Raw genomic sequence first — 16,484 nt, forward strand, 5'->3', positions numbered from 1 at the left:
GTTCCATAGCTTGGGTTCGCTGCATGGTTGTTGTTACTTTGAGTTTCTTCAAAGTAAGTGCGTGTAGATTTCGTAGATGCACTGCGTCAAAGTCGAATTCCTTATTTCTTTCGTAGTCGAAGCTCTTGCTTGTTTCGTTTGTATGTTAAAACTTCTAGAAACTACAGCAGAAGTACGGTACAACATACTGCACAGCAGTGCTGTTTGTATCACTAAACTTTATCTCAAAAACAAGTGGTGTTGTCTCAAAGGTGTACCATGTTTTGAAATAGATCGTCATCTTTTGTCTCGCATCGCATCTGAGTATGTCTCTAATTCATCAGTTTCTGTCACTGTCCGAAAACATTACAATAAAAAAGTGTTAGTGTGGCTTTCGTATATAAATACGCTGTAACAATAATAAACATCAATTACTTCATACTTTAAAAGCAACTCGTGTCATGCATTAACATATATTTTTGGTCTACTTTTCGAGTACAGTTTTGTCTATCCCATTTCGAAATCTGCACAGAACATATTTTTATATCTGGTAAACATTTGTTTGTTTATAATCGCTGCCATAAATATGCTGTATTTTCTCAATAGTTGCTCAGTATCAAACATTTCATTTGACTCATTTTATTTTAGCTTTAGGAAAACTTTAGGAAACTTTTAGTACAAAAAATTATCTTCATGTTTACATTTATTTGAATTAACCATATTTTTAAATAGGGACAACATTAAAATCAGTACGAAAGCAACACAAGCCAAAAGTTGTTGAATTAGAGACAAACGGATGCATTAGAGACAAAAGTTGATGTGCTAGTACAGTCATGGGTGAGTTATTGACAGATAGTGGCAACGATAATAGCGATTATAGCGCAGTATGCATAGCCGTTGCAAACCCAATGCCTCAATATTTCATACTTCAAATTTTGACATTCATCTTTTCTACCGATCCAGCGCATCGAACGAACAGACCCGTGTAACCAACCGGAAGAAGGAAAAAGCTCATTTTGCAGGGAGAAAGCCACAAGCAATACCAATTCGAACTACACATGACTTTGTCCTCTCTTTACACCGATAAAACGATCCCTGTCCTTTCCTGTTTTCTTCGAATGACCGGAGCGCGTCATCACCCTATCGTGGTCATGGTTATGCGATTACGCCGCAAGGAGCTGGGATTCGCCAAGCTGCTGCTAGTGGACGAAAAATGACAATCTGACTAAAATGGCGGTCGCCAACTACACCGTGTTCCCCCTTTTCTGTTCCTTATGGCTGATGGTGGACGCTCGAAACGATAGTAAAAGTGGAATAACCGGTTTCTCCAGCTACACTCGCGCACACACACAAATACTCTATCTCTCTCACACACGCACGCACAACATATACGGTTGGATGGAAAGGGATTGTTTTTTCACCGTTGCGCTAAGATTGTCGGTTCCGCTATCCAGCGGTATTCGTTGTATATTGCGTCGCTTCGGCAGCATAATGTTGTTGGGTTTAATATGAACGCAGCGATTGCGAACCCCGAATTTCATGGCCGACAATGAAAAGTCAATGGCGACGTGAAAGTAAAGTTCGTTTAGCGTGTAGAAGGAAATGGAAAGCAAACTGCCTGTTTTGTAGATGGCCAGAAATACACATTCGATGCTTTCCACAACACAGTTGTGCACTGTAAACTAAAAGTTCGTAAGCTGTGCAGAAAATTGGAGACAAACGTATCCAAGAAATCCAAGAATCGACATTTAGATCCTAGCTTCACTCAGCGCTGTGATGTTAACCCCGCCATTGCTGCAAGGGTTTGTAGCTTCATTGAACTTTCACGCAATTGTTACAGACACTTGAGTTTTCCCAAAATGTATGGTGATTTAACTTACTCAAACTGCTTCATTTGTTGGGTGATGCACATGCATTCGTCCCGAACAGTCTCCGTGGGTGTTGCCGATGAGGTTCGAGCGGCGTCGTTCAATTGGAGGAAACAAACCTAAAGTATGCAGGTGGTTGCAGAAGGCGGAGGAACATGATGAAAGGCGTCGGACGAGCGACGAGAAAGAGAGTGATGTAACACAGCTCGCGCCTGGTTCGCGAGCGCACGGAAAGCGACGTCCGAACGTTTCGTTTCATTTCATTAAGGTGTTATTGAACCGACCTCAATTCTCAACACCCTATCTCAAAACTACTACAATAAAAATGCTAGTGCACGTTGGACGACTACTACTACTGATAGTTTTCTCTAGGGGGCACGAACACAAGCACTAACACAACTGGCCAAACGCTGTGTGTTAGTACGGTACCTATACGTGTGTAAGTATGGTGCCTCGACGCTGTCGTTCGCATCTAGGCACATACTTTAGGGCAGCGTAGGACGAGGGAGACGGTGAAAAAGCTTTGGTACTTGATTCTTGGGACAGTGTAAGTGCTGGTGTGATACTTAGTGTGATGGCAACTTAGTCGACTCGCTTTTACCATGGTGGTTGGGTGTGCAGTTAAGCTTAAGTTGACAAAACCATCATAGACCGTCCACATTATGGGAGGGTGCGGTTGTAGTGCTCTCGCCTAGCAAAATCGTAGACGCAAGAGGAATGATACACACCACGAGGCGCAAAAGTGCAATGAATTGTTACGAAGCGCACTGTTTGAGTGGTGAATGCCACGTTGCCATTGATGAACTTGTCTGGCGAAAATGTTGACGATCACACAACATAAAACTATTTATGTTATACTTTTTCATACCCTTTTCAGACATCCACTGGACCTTAATTTAAAGCTGAGTGCAGACTGATGATTGTTCACTGGTTGTAAATGCTATAAAGAAGTAGCTATAATTAAGTTCAGCTGGAGTTTTTATTATTTAATATTAACATTAAACATCATTGAAGAAAGAGTACCTTCCTTCATCACGTCACCCTACAACATGAACGAGTCAATGTCAATTATCAATGATTGAGCAAAACATGCATGAAAAGTTGAAAATAGAAGTGGATGGTTCAAATTCCAGGGATGGTTTTCTGATGGGCACTATAAAACCTATGTTCTAGGTAATAAAATTGTGAGTAGGATTGGGATTTTCAATAAATAAACCGACTATATCCTTGACTTCCTAATGCGGAGACTTCAATTTCTCCCTGGCCTAAATGAGACCCTTAAGATCCTTAAGAACAAAAAGAGGTTTTTGCTTTGCTAAAGAGCTCATTTCGTTGGCCTCCCATGACAGTATTTTGTTTTTATTTTTCCTTGAACTCGATATTTAGTCCCATTCGAAAGGGTCGCAACAAGAAATGTCAAAATGGCAAATTATAACTACTCTTGATTGCTTTTATTTTGCACAGATTTCTATTTTTGTTCTTTTCTACGAACCATGCGATAACGGGACGTGGATTGAATTCAAAATGTCTGTACATTTTCTCACCCACTATGAAACATATCTTGTTTGCGTAGTTTCCAAAAAAAAAACAAACTTTGAATTAATTTCATGGATATTGTAATTCGTTTCGATGTTTCCAGTGCAAATATAGGAAATACATTAAACTAGACATTGAAACTTCCGCCTGTTTTAACGTTGTTCGTCTCACCTGTCCACATTAGCTTTCTGGTTCCGCTTTGGTGCATGTACCTGGAAGTGAAAGTTGAAGATTGTTATCTCTTCCAGTCCCCCCGCGCTGTTCATGTGAATGTGTCAGCTTCGCAAGCCGAGCTCGATGTTTTTTTCGCCACTCTCACTTAACATTTAAATATTTCCTCGTTGTTACCTTTTGTTTCTGTTTTTAAGGTTGCTCTTTTCTTTTTATAGTTTGGAATTATCCACTATTCACAAAAAGATATTCAAGCAAAGTGTTATCTTTTAGGTTCAGCTCCTAAGCAGTATATAAGTTCAATTTGTTTAGACATACGTTTGTTTAAATTTTAAGATTAAACTCATTTGTTTTGTTTAAAATATTCTTTTCCCTCATGATATGTTGTATTGGAGTCCCTACACAGCGCAAATAAGGGTGTTATTTTATGTTTAATGTTTTTAACCAGCAAACCGTGACTTTTAAGCCTAACCAACGCATCGTCACCGTTACGCTGTGTCAATGACCTGAGACGCCACAACCTTAGTGGTCCTTCTTGCCATTGAAGTGTTTTGTTATATAAAGCTGAGAGCTAGGAAGTATCTTCGTAACGCCCCAGCGATTTGGTGGGGAACAGTTTTGGCTTTCCATCCTGCTCTTTCCACCGACGCCGCGAACCCATCGTTGCAAGCAATCTGAAAATTCACTGAAAAACTTGCATCGCTTGACCTGGCGCTGCAAATCACGCACACTAGGAGAGCTCATGGCTCAGTGAATAAACTGGTAAGCCCGTTGTTTACTTGTTTGGCTGCTGTAGGAGGGAGTTTGCTCACGTTTCTGGTAAAGTGAAAGTGCAAGATGTTTAGCATATTCGATGTCGCCTAAAAAAACAAAAATACACACATAGCACACGTTGCGCCTTCTCTTTTGAATTTTTATAATCATGAAGTGACCGCCGATGATTTATCAAAGTGAGCACCTGTCATTGTTGTTATTCAATCCAACCAAAGGCCAGACATGTTTGAAAGTTCTTGTTTGTAATTTGGGGAATATGTAATCAATGTGTATCGCAAAAGAATATTTGTTTTATATGTCGCTCAAAAGTCATGACAGACGCCATTACAAAATGGGGAAAAATAATGAGCTAAATGAGGATTGTTTTCTTAAAATTTTACCTTATTTGCAACGTAAGAGAGCTGTATGTGCACTTTTCTGTTTCAAATTTGCGGACACATTTCGTAGACTGATTTTGTTTTCTTTTCCGACGTTTCTTAAAATGCTTGATGTGGTTCAAAACGTTCTAGTGAAAATTTTTAATGTTTCAATAAGCTATTGCAAGGTTCGTTCACATTATTGCAAATGTAGCTTTCTTTTTTAGCCGACCCTGCCAATGAATTCGTTTCATGTAAGCCGTCTCAAAAGTGTTGCATGAATTCCTGCTCCACCGTTTCCGCAATCTCGAGCAAACTGTGTGTGTCTGTGTTGTTGCTGTTGCCGTTACTCTTACTGTTATTGTTGCTGCTTCTGAATAAAAGCGTGCGGTTACAATTGTCGTTTTTTTCCCACCCCTGTGGAGGCGCATGATCATCATCACGAAGTGCCCTGAGAAAAGCGCGACATTTCACTACCGCCACCGCCATCGTTAGAGGTTATATAGTAAGGAAAAGTTCATTGAACTGGGTTGATTTCACTTTTTTGTTTGTTTCGTTTATGCCCCCCCCCCCCCTCCCCATCTCTCCACGCGTCCAAACGTGGCGGGCCTATTCGGTATAAACACTAGGAATCGTGCTCACTACTCGCTGGTTACCTGGTTTGGGTGCGAAATGTACTTTGAGTTTCGTCATATTTAGCTCTCGCATTGGTGTGTTTATATTGTTCGTTGTAGCTCAAATTATGGAAGCTCATCTGCTGCCGATGTTTGCTTTGCATTATTTCGATGAGTTCGATCTTTTAATGTACTACTTTCTACCTTTGTAAATTGTTTCGTATGGAATTGAGTAACATTGCATTCTACCAGGTTTTTAACTCTTCCCAGGGGGGGCCCAACATCTAGGGTAGCTTATTGTAAAACCAGAAAAGCTCGCAAGCAAACTGCACTGAAAATAAGCAGGCGAGGCTGTTGTTTGTAGAATTCCACTACACGAACGTTGCCACGGTGTCGACCTCATGCTAGGTCTTTGACCTAAAGTACGAAACTAGGTTAGTCAGAGCATCGCTGCGATTCTCCCGCTACCGTGTGCCGATGCCGATGGTGGTTCGCTTTGCCAGTGTTGCTACGAAATCGTATTAATTGCAAAGCCGTCTCGTCGAGTCGTCCGAAGCGACGTCGTGTTGTTTGACGGGCATCGCGATTTAAATACTATTTTTTTAGTAAAGAAACGAATCCAAGGGTGTGGTTTGGTGCTCTTCGCCACTTCGTATAGCAACTTTTTCAATGATAATAGTTTCAAAGTAAAGCAATGTTTTGTTAACTATATCCAAAACGTTTGTTTTAGGGAGTTTGCTTAAAATAAACAATGTTGTAGGTATGATGTTTTTTTAATTTAATGTTTTTGTTCTTATGGTATGGCAAAAGTTAAATTATTTCACAAGATTGGCAAGTTAAAGATTAATAATCAAACATTTATTTTTGTTGTGTCGAAATTTTATGATGAAGCAGAACATTATTTTTGATGTTGGCGACAGGTGAATATTGTTGTACAATAAAATCTCTATATCTATAAAAATATATGTTTGTTTGTTCGTGATGCTAAAACTCAAAATCGGCAGGACCAATCTTGATGACGTCTTCGTGTGATTTGTTCCTTTTTACCCAAAAATTCAGTAAAAACGGCTTTTTTCCATATTAAAATATTAAATTTACCTCCCTAACGAAAACTACAAAACGGCTGGACTAATCCCAACGAAGTCTTCTGATGGTTTATTCCTTTTGGTCCAATTAAGGTTTTAGAAAAATAAAAAGTTTGAAAATTTCCAAGGTACAGTATCTTGATGACGTCTTCGTATGATTTGTTCCTTTTTACCCAAGAAAAAGCCGGAAAATTCAAAAAGTTGTAAAAACGGCTTTTTCCTTTTAAAAAAAAGTACGAAGTCTTCAGGTGGTTGCTTTCGTTTGACTCAATGATGGATTTATAAGAATGAATGTTTTTAAAAACTTCCAAGCAAAAGAAAGAAAACCAGAAAACATAAATAAAGCTTTTTCCATGCGAAAAATCATATAAAATCCAATGTGTGTTAGTTTTTGACGCTAATACTCATAATCGGCTGAGCCAATCTTGAAGATGTCTTGGGATGATGTTCCTTTTTAACCAAGGAAGAGTTGGGGAATGGGAAATTCCCTAAGGAAAATCCAGAAAATGGGAAAAATTGTAAAAACCTTCCTAAATTGTTCCTTTTGGGACAAACAAAATTTAGGGAAAACGAAAAATTCGAAAATTACAAATGAAAATCAGAATTATCGAGTTAGATCTGTACTGGATCGTGAATTGTAACGTGAGTGTTCCTGCACTAGGACACCTAGCAATTAGAAATGAACAAATTCCCCCACCTATTTTGCAATACACTTCATTGAAAATTGAACTCATTACAAATTTTTATCTGAAATTTGGCGCATAGTATCGAAACTACGATTGGTTGAGTGCACGTGCAATTTTAGCTGCCTTTAAAAATGCCATTGCCCCATTGCACTCATATAAATTGTTTGATCGTGTTGTAAGTCGATGAAGACGAAGTCAAGAATCGTTTAGCAGAATTTTATAACATTTATTAGCGTTATAGCGTTATAACAACATATTAACGAGTTATTAATATTGGACGAGGCGAAGTTCGTTGGGTAAGCTTGTACAATTATAAATGAATGAAAGTACCAAAGATATGCAACGTGTAAGCTAATAATTTTGGAATAGACAAATCAGCCATGAACTTGGTTTAATTAGTTTGCTGTCAAAAACCAACTAACCTGCTTATTAGGGAAGGCTAATGATAAGTCTGGCTATTACAGCATTGCATTTATGAAATATGGTAGAATACTTTACCTACAAACCGCGTAAAACTGCTTTAATAAAAGTGAAACTTTGCTGAACGGTTGTTGTTACTTAATTTTCAGCATGATCGATGAACATATCCGTGTTATGATAATTTTATCAAGATGTTTTAGAACATTTGTAAACATCGGATACTGAACAATAGTTAGCAAGGATTAGAAAAATGCGGAAATCAATAAATATACTAACACCAATGGGCTTTATATACAACTTGGCAAGGAATTGGATTTATATACCTTGAATATACCACCTTATATATAATATAATATATATACCACCTTATATATATACCACCTTATATATAAATATTTTATATTTATATTGGAATTGTAAGTTGCTCACAATTTGAAGTGTAGTACTTTTAAAGGCAATGTCGTATAACAATAAAAAGATAGATATCTTCTAGGTAAATTATTATTTCTAGATAATAAAAAATGCCAATAAGATGCAATTGAGGCATTCTTTATCAAATTCAACATACATAAAAGAGTAGTACAAGATGTGTAGTAAAAACAAATGCCGGAATAGAGTTAGAGAAAGGGTAAGAGAATGATACCTAACCAACCGATCCGTCGGATCGTTAGGTATAGTTATGTAATATCTCAACTGTTATGCTGGGGATAAAGTCTCGATCAAGTCATGTTAACAGAGGAGGGAGGGAAAAAATATGTTTGCTTGTAGATGAGTCGCAAAAGCATTTTATCACTATTGAACAAATGGTGGGGTGTGCCGCATGATACACACTTGAATACTTTAACTCTGGTTAAGTTTAGAGGCCTCGAAGTTGTTCCAGCCGAAGTAGTCGCTAGATGAAGGCTTCATGATCCTATATTCAAATGTGCTTAATTATATTTAGCACGAAGGATAGTAAACAGAGGTGAATCAGTCGAAGTTAACACACATTACGCACAATATTCACAATATTACTAGCCCATCCTTTTTCGTTTCGGCGCATACTATATTTCACAGCGTTACTTTCGTTTCTGTATTTTTAATTTTTTATTTCCATTGCTAAGGTGCAGGATTTCTGTAAAGCTGCGGATAGACGAATACAATATTAAAAATCAAATAAAATTTGACATTTCTACCTAAAATGACAGTCATTGCAATATTGCTATCCGTATTTCATTGCAATGTTGCAAAGATCCAAACGGGGTGGTTAAGCATCGGAATATTGCATTCACTGTCATTTTTGGTAGAAATGTCAAATTTTATTTCATTGCAGTGAAATATTGCATCCGTCTATCCGCAGCTTAAGCTGTTAAAGCTAAAATGTACGTACCCTTCCAAAGCGAACGGAATACCATAGCATAGGGGAAACACATGCAAAACTTTGACTATAACAACGTGCTACAACCATATGTGTATGTGTTTGAACTTGCGTTGCCTGCATTGGAGGAGGTTTTTTGAGAAAGTCAAGTTTAATCTTCCTCGAAACTCTCCAAACGTGCCTTCCTTGCTCATGCAATCGCGGCAACACAAAAGGATTACAGCGAACGCATTCAAATTAGTCTTTTATTGAATAATATTATTTTCATGTTTAGATAAAGAAAGTTGTCATTTAAATTTTTAAAATTTAAAAAATGTTAGAAGTTGGGATAGTGTTATAATCGTATTTTTTTTTTTTTTTTCAAAACAAAGCACTTAACATTTGACTTCTGAACTCTTCATTTCATAGAGGTGTTCTTGTCTGCAGCACGTGCAAGGAATGAGTAATTTATAAAACTACCTTCGAAAAAGCCACGGGTTATGATTTTTTTGTAGCAGTAACAGCATGAATGAAAAGTGAAACTTTTTACGACATCCAACCGCGGACAAAAGGCCAGGTTATGCCTTCCGAAAAGAAAGGCTTTCTCTTCTCGGCAAATCTCAGCCACTGGTACAGAGGTAGCTAAAAGAACTGGCCGCGCAAATATCATGATCGAAGTGCGATGCACATTAATGTAAGAGGGAAAAGAAAAGAGAGGTTTTCCGCGGAGAAGAGGTGGTAAACGCTCGGTAACGGATTGTGTCCATGAGCGAAAAGGAAAGTGTGGTGCGACCGCTAAGCGGCGGCTCCCCGCTTCAGGAAAGCTCCAGAGAGCTGCTTGGCCATGGTTATATGAACGGAAAGCAGGAAAAGGGATCTATCCCTGCCCTCGAGCGAAACTGAGCAACCCGGGCGAGGAAGCACTAGGAAGTAAAAATACGAATAGCAGAAGTTGGCAGTTGAGGAAGTTGAAAGTGAAGTCAACGATCAGTTACGTAAAGCATGGTTTCAACTTTTCGCTTTTCTGCTTCGGCCAGACATTGCCCCTCGCTAGGCACGGTTTTCCTTACGCTTTGCTTTCTTCAGCTCAGTCCAAATTATTCCATCTTCGCTTAAGCTACATTTTCTTAGCACGTTTAAGCTACACTTAAGTTACTAGACTTAACTTTCTTCGCAGAAAGATTAACAATTAACACACTCGCAAAGGTATGGAATTTAAATGCAACCTGCTTATACTTAGAGGGATTTTATTTTGTTTAATAAAGCTTTAATTGTAAATGTCTCACGTTGACATTTCACTGTGTTATTTTATACTTTTTAGAGAACAGCAATCTGTAAACAGAGAGTATAACTAAAAATTCAATTCAAAAGGAGGAAAAACTATGTTGTTTTAATCTCGTTCATAACTAGACAACGTATGCGTATGATGCTAAAAAGGCGCTACTTTAACGCTATTTTCAAGCATACTTATGTGAAATAATTGATCATTTATTTAACATAAGTATGCGTGAAATGAAAATGGTGGAAGTGAAAATAGTGTTGAAGTAGCAAAAATGTCAATGTTAAGATGCGTGAAAAAAATGTTTTGAATAAAAAAAACTGTATTTTACGTTAAAACTAACGAAAGGAATGTTGGAACTGTACGGTACGGAAGCTTCATGAGAAAGAACTTAACTTTCTGATTTTGTTCCGCAAACTACAACTCTGCTCGACGGAAGCAAGATTTGGTAACATAATCAGATTCACGACCGGAGTTGATGTGTATGGATACCCGTTTGTTGTTGAACGGAGAAATGTCAACTACGACAATCGCTCAAGCAGGTTGTAACCTCGTAACACCTGGTCCTGGAAAAGTCCCCGTCACGAACGCGGAAGAGATCAATGTTTTTCCTATGCAATCGTCTAGAGACATTCAATCTCGTATCTTGCCTCTAGACCACAGTTTTGTACGGTTCGCATAAGAAATGCACAACGAGACATACAACCAGAGGGAAATGGATGTATGTGAGCCAGGCTAGGAAGGCGCGGAAACCTGAATTTCCTTTTTTCCTATATCCTACACTTTCTTTCGCACTCGGTTCATCTCTGCGCGCGACAATCTCGTTTAGCGAGTTACGTAACGTGACCAGGAAATCGAGCTTAGTTTTTCTCATATTTTTACTTCAAATTGTTGTTGCACTAAATTTGTGAACCGTAAATGGTTTGTTATACAACGCTTATCTATGCTCCAATATTGTTTGCTTAATATCGAAGGTAACCTTCTGTAACTATTAGTAACTTTAACCTATAGTTTATTTAAAGTTCGGCTTGGTGCCACGAAAGCAGAATTTTCGCTCACCTTTTCCTACAGAGCGTTCACCTTCGAAAGCTGTACACGTTACCGTTTACTCATCCACACTTTCTCTCGAGTTGGCACACCTTCTCCATCCTTCAAGAGGAAGTCGCTCCAGTCAGCTCTGTTGGAAATGAGGTATCTCCGGGTTGATTATTTCGATTCCCTTTTGATCTCGATTTTCGTTTCCTCATTACACCGAGAGGTGGGGTGGGCCGAGCTTTGGCGGGGGAGGCAAGCTTAACCTCAACCGCGAGAGCCATCCGCGTTGTGGTGCGATCAAGCTGAAGATCTCTTCCGTGTCCATTGATTTTGTTTCATTTTTCTCTTCCCACGACCACGCTCTAGTGCAATTGTATCTCCATCTCAGGTACGGTAATTTCTTTCTTTTTCCTTTTTCCCAGTTGATCATTACGACAACTGGAAGCCTTTTCTGGGCAACAACCCGCCATTCCCAAGAGCGACCATTTTCACTACCTTTTCCGCGGTCGGTTTTCCTTTCTTTTCATGGCTTTTTCAACGGTAATTGTAAGAGTAAACGCCACGTAGCGTTAGACGCAATTGAAGAGCATTATGTAAACCGATCATCGGTTCCCCTGTTCGTTGCACTGTTAGTTATTTGTGGTTGCCTAACACTGAGCAGCTGTTTGAAGATTTCAGATGAGCTGTTCTGGAATAGGTTTGACGATAAATTCATTCTATTTCATCTGATCAATAAGTTGAAGTCAAGCTGACAGTTTAGCTTTAAACTGGTTTTGTTTCTTTTCTCTATAACAATATCGTGTTGCTTATTAGGAACACACATCGAAAAAATTGTTGATGTTTGTAATAATAAGCCCCTGTTGGGTTTTACCAATTGATAGAGAAGTTCATTTAAAAAAATGGACGTAAGCAATGCTAGAAAATGGGCACAACGGCTATTTATGCACGTTGATATTGTTTTTATTTTGCTGCTTTCCTGCAAAACGGGGCCCTTTAGACTGTAGGTGTTTGCCAATTGCTTTTATGTATTGTAAAAATAAACCGGCGACCCTAAAACGAAGTGGAAGCAGTGAAGGCAGCTGCGAGGGTTATATTAACAAACAACATTGTTCCTGCTAAAGACGGTCAAGTGGGTCACACAGTGGTGGTTTTCCGTGCGGTGAAGTGAAACTGTTTGGTTAGAAAATACGTAAACCATGTTAAAAGTTCTCAATGTAGATGGCAGATACAAAAGGCTTCAACGCCCCACTTCAGAATACTTTTTTCATACATATAGGTTAGGCAGGTGATGGATTATCTCTACTTCTAGGCATTAAGATAAATTGACTGTTCCAAAAAGCGTCCGTCGGAACTCTGCGAGTTCTTAACAGCTAAGCCATGGTGCACTTGATTTTGAGACACACATTTCTTGTGGCTGGCGAATTGTTTGCACTTGTCATCGCTTTTGTTGCGCGCCCCGACTGGAAAGTTAAACTTACTTCCTCATTTTACTCGCGGTTTCTCTCACTTCCGGCTTCCGCACCGGGTGGAAAGGGGCTCGCTCGACGATGGTGGGTGACGCGCTAGCCGGCGCTGGTAGCCATTTAAAAGGGAAAAATAAAAATAGCGGTACGACCCAACTATGCCCCACCATCCGCCCTCCGTCGCCGTACGCACTCCGAACACTGAATCCGTTACCCTATCGGTCCGTGCGCTCTCACCACTCTCACTTTCTCGCTAGCTGCGCTGTTTCACTCTCAGCGCCGAAGCTTGGTGGGATCCCTTTCGCTGGCAAAGTGCTGCTGATGCGAGATGCTGAATGCAGATGCCCCATCGACGTCTCTTGCCTCGTGCCACTTGGGCCGCTGGCCGGTGGTAGTGGCTGTGTGCGTGAGAAACGTTCCGTTGCTCAGATGCCCGGTTCGCTGGGCGATCCGCGAGGCGAGTTGGTTGCTTCGTTGAACGCGCGCGCGATTTTTCCTGGTCGCCTCGGGTCGGGTCTACTCTTCGGAGGGAGCCCTAGGGCTGGTGGGGATAGTTTGGGGGGAGGGACTGCGATGGGGGGCAGCACCCTTGCGGGGCAGCAGCAGCTGACTGACGGAAGCGTGTTTCGTTTTCATTCGCCACTCGCGCGGCTCACGCCGAGAACAGGCAGCACGGTTCGGACGATTCAGTCGGTAACCTACTTTGCTTCGATCCGTACACGTTTTTCAGTTTCGCCCGGCGCCTGCAGAAATGCCGCCGATGAAACAGTTTCTTATGCTGCGATGGTTTGACCGTTTGTGCAACCACAACGACAACCGTTACGACTGTCGAAAGTGAAAACTTTGGTTACTCCTTTTTCCCACTTTTCGAAAATGTGCCTTTTGTGGAAATTGTGAAAAGTCGGCATTTGTTGATACAGTTTTTGGCTATATTACGGTGTGTTCTGTTGCTCAAGTATCGGGGGGGAAATTTGCTGGACCTTGCCCATGGTGCTGCTGCCCCTGAAAAAGTTGTTATGGTGGTTCGAGCTACTTCATCAAGGATGCGTACAGTGATCACAAAGTGGCAAAAAGTGGCAACTGTCTTTACCTGCATGCTGGTGCACTTTTGACCCTGACTTTATCGCCGCAAGATGCAGCGTGCGATCTGTCGGAAATGTTGGTGAATCAAGGTGAAACAATGTTTACTTTCTCGCGACACAAAGAAAGCAAAAGTCCCGCTTTCTTCATTTCTGCGACATCAAGCAGCAGCCGTCCCACTGTTCCTCCGTCTTGTTGAACGATCGAGTATGGCGCTTGTGTAGGTGGCGAGACGATATTGCTTGCCATTTCATTTAATTTTTATCACAACCCGCGCCGACGTCGTTGTTGTGGGTTTTTATTTACGATTTTGACCTTAAACTCTTGTAAAAACACCAACAGTCATTTTGATTCGCAACGGTTGTGTCTACTCGGCAGTACGTCGGTTTGGTGTGAAGAAAGTGAGTGCTGTGCATAATAGTGTCGCTAAGAATGCGGAATTCATTTTGCTGCTAGCTGTGAAACTGCATTCGCTCCCAAAAAGCGATCTCATACGGTATACGGGAATTATCTTTTGCCCTAATATGAATCGTCCGTGCGGAAGCAGGCCAGGCAGTTGGCAAAGCCATAACAATGCTAGCAAAAAAACGCGTGTATCTTGGATAACCAGTCGGAAGTGACACATTATGGCTGATTTTCCCCACTTCAGAATGAAAACGTTTAAAAATTGTAGTTGCACGTGGTTCATATCTACTCCCTCACTGCGTGTTTCAAGATGATGAACAGCGTTAATCCGAGTGATCAAAAGTTGTAAATAACACATCAAAACATTCAGTGCAAAATGCAGTGATGTGATCCTGTCGTTTTACAAAATTTAAATTTCCTAAATGGCAGTTTGATGATTGCGCGTGGCACAAAAAGTTTCACTGTACCGTAATAACGAATCGTTATTAATTTTAAAAGTCAAAGTGCAATGCGGAGAGATACTGCCGAACCATAAAAAGATGTCTACCGTTTTTGATTGGTGAAACTATCAAAGAAATCAACCGTGTGCTGGAATCTACAGTGTTCAAATATGTAATTAGTTTTACATGAAGCATTGCAATGTCCACCTAGAAAAAAGGGCAAACGCTTTTTAAACAACTGGAACTTTTCCGCAACTGCAGAAAAATTGTTTTCCAACAGTGAATACGGAAACAAAGTTCCTGTGAAAAAGTGATTTAAATGGAATTAAGCGTTCTCTTCTTTAAACGTGCTCGGCAAGGATGCGTCGCTTGTGAAAAGGATAACACGAACATGTCAACAAGGAAATATATGCGTTGAACCCAACAACCTAACAAACTTTATTGAGCTTTGGCGACACATTCGTTTTCGATAGAGACTCTACAAGGCAGTGCAACGCGGACGAAAATGACATCTTTAGGTAAAATTAGTTTTTAATGTACATGTGTATTAAATAAGCGCTAATCTCGAGATAAAAATGTCATATTGCATTTTATTTACCCAAGCTAGTACATACGCTTGGATCAAAATAACTTAAAGCTTACGTGAACATTGATGGGAGTTCGTCGCTTAGCGCTTTCGTTTCGATTGGTTCTTTCGTTGGAATCGCTTATGACACGTTTTCGTGCTCGGCATTCGCTCCAAAGCGATTCGTTCGTGCCGCCTAGCTCGTCTCGTCTAATTGAAACACATAGTAGAGCTCATTTTCCTCCCGCGATGCTCGGAACTTCCCCATTAGACGCACTCATCGGTGCCTAAATCGGGGCCACCATCGTCGATGCAACATCGTGAGCGCCGTCTGGCGGTGCATTCGGTGGAGCTCTGCTTACTGCAGTGAATATTGGAGGGGGGATTGATGTCTAACGTACGATTACATGCGCATGAACGAGTGCCGCCTAGTACAGGGTTCGTTGAACTTAGTTATAGCGTTAGACACCAAGGCCTTTTCCTGAGTGGCGAGTTCGGTGTGTGAGAGGCTGGTTGCATTTAGAAAGGGCAACTAGTTGTGATGCATTTTTGTAATGTGCTGTTCCATATCGTCAGTGAAGTGGCGTTTGAAACGGTCAATGTTACAACTTGAATGGTTGATTTCAGCGACGTTAGATTCGGTTTCCTCATTCTCATGTTGACAAAGACATCTATAGGATAAAGGCCATAGATATGTATGGCAGTTCATAGTATGACTTCTAGTCTATAAAAGCTAATCTCATAATGTTCGTGAAATTACGAAATACCAAACATAATGCTCTGTTTCTTTCTTAGTGTATTTTGTTTGGTTTTTTTCGGGAATACGCCATTTTAAACATGTAAATGCAGATGAATGCAGTTATTAGGAATAGAAAAAAGTAAATCAGAATAGAAAATGAAGATTACAAACATTTTTTGTACCTATTTATAGAAAAGGTTTTGCGGTAATAAATGTTTAACATGATCACTCTTCAACTATTTTTACTATTAAATCGTTTTTAAAGGAAATATAATTCTGTAACTAATGAATCTGATGACCTACCGCATGTTTTTTATGCAAGCACTTTGCTAGTCTAAGAAGTTGATTGCTCTGAACGCGGGATCGTACAAATTACATATACACACACTGTGTGCTGAGGGTTGTGCTGTCTGTAGTATATGTAAGACTATCAGCGATTGAACATTCCGTTGCAATTTGTGTGACTGGTGGGGGTTGAATTTTGCGGTAGGTTAGTTCTATCGCGAATCGGGAGGTACTGATACATCAGACAAGTACTTGTTGATTTTTCTTGGTGAGCATCGTAGGTCAGTTTGTTGCATTACTAGTACAAGTATGAGGTGGACTACCTTATTACACATATGATAAGTTTTGTAATATTTTTTTTATGTATG

The sequence above is a fragment of the Anopheles ziemanni genome, chromosome 2, assembly GCF_943734765.1.
Source record: "Anopheles ziemanni chromosome 2, idAnoZiCoDA_A2_x.2, whole genome shotgun sequence".
Lineage (NCBI taxonomy): Eukaryota > Metazoa > Arthropoda > Insecta > Diptera > Culicidae > Anopheles > Anopheles ziemanni.